The sequence below is a fragment of the Canis lupus genome, chromosome X (genome assembly GCF_003254725.2).
Source record: "Canis lupus dingo isolate Sandy chromosome X, ASM325472v2, whole genome shotgun sequence".
Taxonomy (NCBI): Eukaryota; Metazoa; Chordata; class Mammalia; order Carnivora; family Canidae; genus Canis; species Canis lupus.
In genome coordinates this window covers 2,587,856-2,595,798 of record NC_064281.1, presented here as the reverse complement: position 1 = coordinate 2,595,798, position 7,943 = coordinate 2,587,856, and the positions used below count along the sequence as shown (strand labels likewise).

At 43.0% G+C, this 7,943-nt stretch overlaps 1 non-coding gene across 1 annotated transcript; it reads left to right on the top strand.

Moving 5' to 3' along the window:
* Positions 1-3,503: 3,503 nt before the first annotated feature.
* On the top strand, positions 3,504-3,628 carry LOC112656060 (small nucleolar RNA SNORD22). Its single transcript, XR_003134071.1, has one exon. It is a non-coding gene; the product is annotated as a small nucleolar RNA SNORD22 (small nucleolar RNA).
* Positions 3,629-7,943: the final 4,315 nt, after the last annotated feature.

Below are 7,943 nucleotides of genomic sequence, written 5' to 3'. Positions count from 1 at the left end.
TAATGAAAATATCCTAAAATTGGTTGTGCTGATGGCCACACAACTCTGTGAAGGAATGTCATACCATTGAGCTGTGTGTTTTAATTTTTTTTTATTTTTAAAATTTTTTAAAGATTTTCTTTTTAAGTATTCTCTACACTCGACATGGGGCTAGAACCCACAACCCTGAGATCAAGACTTTCACCTCCACTAACTTAGCTGTCCAGGAGCTCCTGAGCTTTTTATTCTAAATGGCTAAATTTTGTAATTCAGATACCTGTTTTTTTTTTTAAGATTTTATTTATTTATTCATGAGGGACAGAGAGAGAGAGAGAGAGAGAGAGAGAGAGAGAGGAAGAGACACAGGCAGAGGGAGAAGCAGGCTCCATGCAGGGAGCCCGATGTGGGACTCGATCCAGGGTCTCCAGGAGCACGCTCTGGTCTGAAGGCGGCGCTAAACCGCTGAGCCACCCAGGGATCCCCCATACATGTGTTTTAAAGAAAGATTCATAAACATATTCTGTTTTCCCTATTTAGTCGATTTTGACCCGTGCTCCCTACATGTACAAAGTGTGAAAAGCCTGGGATTTCCATACCAATAACTTTCTGAAAATGCCAAGGGTATAACAACATCATTCTGTTTTGATTTGGGAAAATCAATTCTCCATTATTTCAGCTTTAGGCCAGCATGATCCATGGAGAAGACACTCATCCCCATATGTCTGTGAACTCTATGTTTTCATCTACCGAAGACGCTTAATAGGACTTGAGCCCTTTTCTGAAAACATTATTCCAAGTTATTTATATAGATGAGTTTATTCAATATAGTATTTCCTTGAAGTCTGCTGCAGAGTTTCACTGTACTTAAATTTTCCAAGAAATGCTGTAGGGTTTTTCTGTGTTTTGTCTCTCTGCACTGCCAGTGGGAGAAAGCATGAGTGCTGTGGGACACAGATACTTGATTCTCACGGAAAGGAGAAAAGGGGGATCCCTGGGTGGCGCAGCGGTTTAGCGCCTGCCTTTGGCCCAGGGCGCGATCCTGGAGACCCGGGATTGAATCCCACATCAGGCTCCCGGTGCATGGAGCCTGCTTCTCCCTCTGCCTATGTCTCTGCCTCTCTCTCTCTCTCTCTCTCTCTCTCTCTCTCTCTCTCTGTGTGACTATCATAAATAAATAAAAATTTAAAAAAAAAAAGGAAAGGAGAAAAGGAAACAAGGAACAGGGGGCTTAATCCTCTATCAAAATACCCAAGCTAAATTCAGTGAGCATGTTAAGCTCCTGAGATGTAACGGACACACGGATAGTGTGGCTCCTGGAGTGCGGTTATTGACAAAACACGCCTGTGTACAGGTGGGTTCCCATGAGGTGCATGATGCTCACTGACCCCAATGTGTGAAGTGACATCCACAGCCCATGCCCATGGGACCACTTTTCCTTCATATGCACACCCAAAACCCTCCAGTCCCACGCCCTCCATCCACCTTGACTCCCGCTTCTGACCTCATCACACCACACCGCCAGCTCCTGGGAACACAACTACATCCCACTTGGATTGACTCATGTCCTCTGCAGCTCACATTTCATTATGGAATGTCGCCATTTTGTCTACATTCAAGACTCCTTTCATGCAACTGCTCTTCAATTTTACATTCTGGGGTGGGGGGAAATATCATAATTTATATTCCTACTCACAGAATACACACACACACACATCCAATTCTGTTGTGAGAGCATCCTGGCATTATTGGAATGAGCCCCAATAAGGTCGAGAAAACACTGTTATTTGCATTCCTACAGAGATCTAGCTGCTATTGTTGTGGAAATCTTGCATCATTAATTGTACATGATTTTAATCTCTCGGCATTAGATTTTCAATTATGGCAATTCTGTAAATAGAATAATGCTTTAGATGTTTTCCCCCTTTCCACACAGTCTGAAGCAGCTTATATCGCTTCGAAAAAGCGTGTTTCGCTATGTAACATTAGTAGGAGGAAACGTGCATAGTTGTGCCTTTAAAAAAAAAGTCATTGATATGGTCCTCAATAATTACACGCTCATAGTCTGTATATGTATCTTCTGTCGTTATTTGAGTGATTTCTGTTTCCTCTGAAAATCATTTCATCTAGGTTTCATTTTCAAAATGTTTTACCTATTTTAACTTTATTCAATTTTAATTTAAAAATTATTCTTTTTTAAAACATTTTTTAGAGAGAGAGCTCAAGCAGTGGGGGGAGGGACGGAGGGAAAGAGAGAGAATATCCCGCTGAGCATGGAGCCCAATCCTGCATATTCCACATCCTAAATTCAAAGGCATCCCCTTTCATCCATATTCTATACCGTTGCCGGAGAATACTTTACATACCCCTGATGCATTTCTAAAATAATTTTCTTTTTACTTTTCTGATTGCCTTCTTTTCTTTCCTGTGGGGAAAATACCGGTCTTTTCTAGGGTGTACTTTGTATTTCCCAGTTGCTTACAAATCCTATTACCAGTAATAGAGGGAATTCTTCATCTTTGGAATACCGACGTAGTCTTCGACACTAGGCCATTCTGCATGGAGACCGTCTCAGTCTGCTCAGGCTGCTCTAATGAAATACCACAGACTTGTGGGGGGGGGGGGGCAAGGGGGATCTTTAACAGTACACATTTGTTTCTGACTGTTAGGCGGGCTGGAGAATGCAAGATGAAGGTGACCATGTGCGTAGGTTCTGGTGACGATTTTTTCTGGTAGACAGATGGCCACCTCATCAACCTGTTGCCACATGGTGGAAAGAGATAGAGGAAGCAAGCTCTTTCTTTATCTTCTTGTGGGAGGGCACTAACCCCATCGTGGGGCCTGCTCTATGGAACCTTGATCCTCTCCAAATACCCCATCCCTTACACCACCCCACTGGGGGTTAGGGCTTCCACATAAGAATGTGGAGGACAGGGGATCTCTGGGTGGTTCAGTGGTTTAGCACCTGCCTTTGGCCCAGGGCGTGATCCTGGAGTCCCGGGATTGAGTCCCATGTCGGGCTCCCTGTGTGGAGCCTGCTTCTCCCTCTGCCTGGGCCTCTGCCCCTCTCTCTCTCTCTTTCTCTGTCTCTCATGAATAAATAAAAAATTTTATTTAAAAAATAATAGAATGTGGAGGACACACAGGTGTTCAATCTTGTAACCCTGATCATCTCCCAAAGCACCTTGTCCAGCGCCATCCCACCAGTCTGTTACACCCACTAAAAAAAACACACAAAACCTCCATGGTGATTTGCCCTTTTAAAATTGTTACTCGGGGATCCCTGGGTGGCGCAGCGGTTTAGCGCCTGCCTTTGGCTCAGGGCACGATCCTGGAGACCCGGGATCGAATCCCACATCGGGCTCCCGGTGCATGGAGCCTGCTTCTCCCTCTGCCTGTGTCTCTGCCTCTCTCTCTCTCTCACTGTGTGCCTATCATAAATAAATTAAATTAAATTAAATTAAATTAAAATTTAAAAAAAAGAACTTTCTCTTTATAAAAAATAAAAAATAAAATTGTTACTCGGTTCCCAGTGAGGAAACAGTCACATGTCTTATCTCCTGTCCTAGTCCCAGAGCCTGTAAAGGCGAACCCACTGGGGCTGGCTGGGGGGAAAGAGGAAACTTGCTCCAGAAGGAACTGTCTGAGGGATCATAAGGGATTTCTAAATATGGGAAAAGGGAATAAATCATTTGGGGAAGTCAACTGTACATACTTCTTTGTAGGTCTAAAGAAAGAACAAAGCTTTTATATAACAGGAATCCAGTTCTTCAGGGACACCAAAAGGAAATTTTTTTTTAAGTTTTTATTTATTCATGAGATACACGTGGCGGGGGGCGGGGGTGGGCAGAGACAGGCAGAGAGAGAGAGAGAGAAGAAGAAGCAAGCTCCATGCAGGGAGCCCGATGCGGGACTCAATCCCAGAACTCCAGGATCATCCCAAAAGGAAATTTTTACGTCATTTTTGGTGCAACCTAGCTGGAAATTAGCATGTAATTGTTTGAGCCTTGCTGAATAAAAGTTTAACCTTCAAAAAATAAGAAATAATAAAATAAAATAAAATAAAGTAAAATAAAGTAAAATAAAATAAAATAAAATAAAATAAAATAAAATAAAATAAAATTGTTACTCGGTGCCTTAACTGTTTTGTAGAGTGCCACTCTCGTCCTTCATGCTTGTAAAACTCAAGAAAACAAGTGGAGACTGATGTGGAAACAAAGGCAGAAGAAAGATTAATTATTAGATTTCCTTACTACCTACAGCCTCGTTGGCATGTCCTTGAAACAGGCAGAGGGACCTTCCTCTAGGGATGCAGCTACCTCGATGTTAATCCTTTGCTAAGGGCAAAAGGCCATCTTAGCCTGACCCCCAGGACCCTGTGCATCTCCTTTTAACATATTACAATTGCAAAAATAAATAAATAAATAAATACATACATACATACATAAATAAATACATAAATACATAAATAACATATTACAATTGCTTTGAAAACTTCCTTTATCTCTACTCCCTGAAAATACATGCTGGTGATCATCCCCGAAGCAAATGACCCACCGATGTATATCTGAAGGGTCACAGGACCTACATTTTGTTAGACGATAATAAATGACCTTTTCCCAACAATATCTAGTTCCCTCAAAGTCCTAGAAACCTTGTTTCCAAAATTCTTTCAAGAATTAGGCTCTCGGGATCCCTGGGTGGCGCAGCGGTTTAGCGCCTGCCTTTGGCCCAGGGCGCGATCCTGGAGACCCGGGATCGAATCCCACATCGGGCTCCCGGTGCATGGAGCCTGCTTCTCCCTCTGCCTGTGTCTCTGCCTCTCTCTCTCTCTCTCTCTCTCTCTCTCTCTCTCTCTGTACGACTATCATAAATTAAAAAAAAAAAAAAAAGAATTAGGCTCTCGCTAACGCCTCGCAAGTTGACAGTATATAACGGGCCACTCCTCATGACCCCGTGATGTGCAGCCCTTTCTGCCCAGAGTCCTGCCCCCATCCTGTAATAAAACCACATTTTTGCACCAAAGACGAGGACTCAGAATTCCTTCTTGGCCTCTCACCTTGAATCCCCAACATCTTCCCTGTGTCACAGACCAAACTTGAAAGTCCCTAGAGCTGACAAAACCAGTGTAGCCAAGCAGGCAATGCTTAATTTCATCTATTTTTGCAAAACTGGCTGGTCCTGGGTCGTTTCTTGTTTATGCCTCCAGAAGTAGGAAGTCGTAAGCAAACTCAATACATCTCCTTCTCTTTTTTCAACCCTGAGCACTTTCCCTACTTCCAGACAACACCGAAATCCTTCACGCGCTGGGAAACGTTCGCCCCCTACTCCCAGGCCCTGAGAACCAACTTTTAAAAACCACAATTCATTTCAAGGCAATCTGCAGGGGCAGGAAAGGTCATCAACCCAAAGAAAACCAGCTTTCATTGTTAATGTTTGATCTTTCAAGCCTGACCATTAAAGACGATGTCCTCTGTCCCTCCCATGCGTGCGTGCGTTTTGTGTTCCTTCCAAAACACAGCAGTGATATCGCCTATGATTACACGTTAACGTGCACGTTACTGTATTTTAAACCACGTCTTATAAATAAATAAATAAATAATAAATAAATAAATAAATAAATCGATCGATCAATCAATCACGTCTTCATTTATCAACATCAACCCAACACTGATTCCTATCCACAAAGCTTTGGATAAGGAAGAAAAAAAAAAGTCATTGCCCTCCCTTCTCACGATTATTTCGAACTCTTAGTATTGTATTATTTCTAGTCTTTGAAAGGATTTCTACACAGTCTCTAATAATGTCAATAAACACCTATCACAATATGTCGTCTTTCAGATACCCACTTACGTCCGCGATGAAAAGGACGGTGGAGATGTATTTCAAGGGCTCCCTAGCACACTCTCCCCATCCACTTCTTTCTATTAGTGGTTTTATTGCCCTGTTTTGCATTTGTGTAACAAATGACGCATGCCACCCACCTGCCTCGCACCTTTTAGCACCACTGATATGTTAAATATGGATTTGATGTGCCTTCCCCTTTACTGTCTGGATTTTCATTCACGTATTATTATTATTTCCTATTGAAGAAAGGCTCCTTTATGACTCCCAAGGTCTCCTGCATTCGAAAATACCTTTCTCCTACATTGATGCGAATGATGATGTTTGTGGGTGAGAAATGTGTGAATCTCTATGACCTGCCCCAGGGGGTCTGGATCCTTTGCTACCTTTCAGGCTACCAGTTGACTAACAAAAATTGTGCATCCATAATTCTTCATCAGAGGAGTATGGATTATGCATATGTTCGCTCCGGCTCCTGTCCTGAGACACCTAGCTTTTCAGCTCTGATGAATTTGAATTTTCATTCTTTATCTCATGCAGCTTAGGACTGAGAAATCTAACCTCCAGCTCTATCTACCAATACTCTTTTCAGGTCTCCCGCTCTATTGTACATTGCCCCACATATCAATTTCACTTTTCGCACAGCATTACTTTGCCATCACCTTTCGGGTGGGTGAGTGTGGCGGGTGTTGTTCATCTCTTGCAAGTTTTCAATTCCTTCTCAGATCCCAGGCATTGTGTCCATGAGACTGCATTTCAAAGACGCCGAAATACATCTCATTTATTTCAGTCGTCCAAAAGTGAGTCCTGAAATATCATTTCGCATTCCTCCAAAATTATATTTCCTGAAGATTCTTTTTTTCACGCCTCCTATTCCCTTGCTTGCTTGCTTTTCCTTCTTTCCTTTCTTCCTCCCTCCATTCTTCTCCTTCCTTCCTTCTTTTCTTCCTTCCTTTCTGTTCTCCTTCTTTGTTTTATTTCTTTTTTTTTTTTTTTAAACTGGTGTGTTTCTGAGAAGATGCCATGATACCCTACTTCTCATGGTTTCCTGATTTTGAATGCAAGTCTTGGCCTCTGGCTGGCTCTTTGATACAGAGCACTATGTCCCGGGGCGGGGGGGGCAGAGGCATTTCTGGGCTGCACCGGCAGGTGCACGTCTGCAAGGATTTTCCCAACTGGCTGTGCCCTCTGAACTCAGCCTGCAGTCTGCATCTCCTCTCACTGTCAGGGTGAATAGGGACCCAAGTGACGTTCCCTATGGACTGCCCTGTGCATGCATGTGCATACATGCATGTGTGGATGTATCTGTGTGTGTGTTAGTGTGCACCATGTTATAAGTGGCAACAAAATTAATCCCCTCATGTCGTCAAGTCTATTCAAATACCACGAAACTCCACTCATTTCTGAGGTGGTGAATTTGTGCATCTTATTTCACTTCTTCCTTTCCTGATGTTCTGTTACAAAGTCTTCAGCAACCCTCCTAAGCACCTCTCACTGTCTAGATCCTGCTGTTCTAGGGATGGAAGCATCGGTTGGGCACATTAGGAAGCCACCGATTTTGGACAACTCCAGGGAATGGATGAATGCATTCTCCAAAACCTCCCTTAAAACCATCAAATAGTATGGGCGAGGTCAGGAGTAGGACAAACTCATTCAATGAGGATGCTATCAGGGGTTGTGCCTCTGACATAAGTGGGATTGGAAAATATTTCCTGTAAAATGCGGTAGCTAAGCTGAATAAGACGTTATAACACCTGACCCCGGGCTTCATTCCTATAACCAAACAACAATGATAACAAATGGCCACATGAGATTAGGATAGTGTAGAGTCTAATACAGAAAATGACAGAAAACGCAAGAAACATTGAATAGAATGCTCAACATTCCCTCTGGGAACATGGCGCACAGGTTCTCCAGAGATGTGAGGAGAGAGCTCTTCCAGAGAACTCGCCTAACCCTGCAGAGATGCCTATAGGCCTTCCTCACCATGTTTTATGCCTTTTTGACCTTTCCCACCCTTTCTCAGAGAACGGCACCTGTTGCCCATGATGCATTGATCTGGGATGTGAAATAATCCTCCAGGTCCTTCAAGAGAGCATGAGTCCATGTATGGTGTTGATAGA